General features: G+C 35.1%; 1 non-coding gene across 1 annotated transcript; it reads left to right on the forward strand.

Moving 5' to 3' along the window:
- The first annotated feature begins 1,321 nt into the window (after positions 1-1,321).
- Positions 1,322-1,393, forward strand: TRNAC-ACA. The gene has a single exon. It is a non-coding gene; the product is annotated as a tRNA-Cys (tRNA).
- The last annotated feature ends 240 nt before the right edge of the window (positions 1,394-1,633 follow it).

Raw genomic sequence — 1,633 nt, forward strand, 5'->3', positions numbered from 1 at the left:
AGAATGAATTTGTTCATTGATGTGAGTGGAGTATTAAAGTCTCTTACAGTTTTTTCAACTGCTCCCTTTATGTCTGTTAGTATTCATTTTATGTATTTGGGTGCTCCTATATTAGATGCTGGATAAGAGAAAGGCTGCCTACTCCAGTATTCTTGCCTGGAGAATACCGTGGACAGAGGAGACTGGTGGACTACAGTCCATGGGGTTGCAAATAGTCAGACACAACTGAAGTGACTTAGCATGTATGCATGCACACATCCATATTAGGTGCATGTACATTGGTGAGAGCAATATCTCTCTTCATATTCATCTTTTCATCATTATATAGTGTTCTTCTTAATCTTTCTTCATGTCTTGTGTTTCAGAGTTTGTTCTGTCTAATATGAGTATTGCTACTCCAGCTTTCCGTTGATTTCCATTTGCATGAAATATCTTTTTCCATCTCCTCGCTTTCAATCTATGTGTGTCCTTTGGAAAAATGGGTCTCTTGTGGGCAGCATATTGTAGGCTCTTGGATTTTTTTCTTAAGGGTTTTTGTTTGTTTTATCCAATCTGTCCCTCTATGTCTTTTGGTTGGAACGTTTACTCCATTGAAATTTAAGGTAATTATTGATTGGCATTTTAAAATGCCTTGTTAAAACCTTGTTTACCAGTTGATTCCCTGTTTCTTTTGTTCCTTTTTTGTTTGTTTTCCCTTTTGTGGTTTGAAGATTTCTTTTTATTAAATGCTTTTGTTCTCTTATTTTTGTTTTTTGTGAATCTACTGTATGTTTTTGATTAATGGTTACCCAGTTTTTCATGTACATTAACCCCTTCTTATACCTACCTGCTTTAGACTGACACATATGGGCTCAAACTAAAAAAACTATCTACATTTTCTTTTTCTTCTCATCCACATTTTATGACTTTGAAGTCCTCTTTTATATCTTCATTTTTATCCTTTTGCTGTTCATTGTAATTATCAATACTCTCACCCAAATTTGTGATTTTTTTCCCTTTTTAATCTATACTGGCTTATTTAAGTGATTTACTTTCTGAATGTGATTTTTCTCATTCTTATAGCATCTTACTATTTACAGACTTTCCATTATTTCTTTTAGGGTAGGTTTAGTATTGCTATGTTCTTTAATTTCTTTCTTGTCTGAGAAATTCTCTCTCCTTCTATTCCAAATGATAATATTATTGCATAGAATATTTTAATTTTCAGATATTTCCTCTTTAAGACTTTGAATATATTTTTCCATTTTCTTCTTGCCTACAACGTTTCTGTAGAGAAATTAACTTGTAGCCTTTAGGGGGTTACTTTGTATTTAATGTGACTTCCCTGGTAGCTCAGATGGTAAAGCGTCTGCCTACAGTGTAGGAGACCCAGGTTCAATCCCTGGGTTGGGAAGATCTCCTGGAGAAGGAAATGGCAACCCACTCGAGTATTCTTGCCTGGAAAATCCCATGGACAGAGGAACCTGGTAGGTTATAGTCAGTCCGTGGGGTTGCAAAGAGTCGGACATGACTGAGCGACTTCACTTCACTTTGTAATTAATTCTTTGTTTTTCTCTTGCCTTTGGAGTCCTCTCTAACTTTAATTTTGCTATTTTAATTATGTCTTGGTGTAGGTTTATCTTGTTTGGGATCT

This window comes from Cervus canadensis, chromosome 4 (assembly GCF_019320065.1).
Source record: "Cervus canadensis isolate Bull #8, Minnesota chromosome 4, ASM1932006v1, whole genome shotgun sequence".
Taxonomy (NCBI): Eukaryota; Metazoa; Chordata; class Mammalia; order Artiodactyla; family Cervidae; genus Cervus; species Cervus canadensis.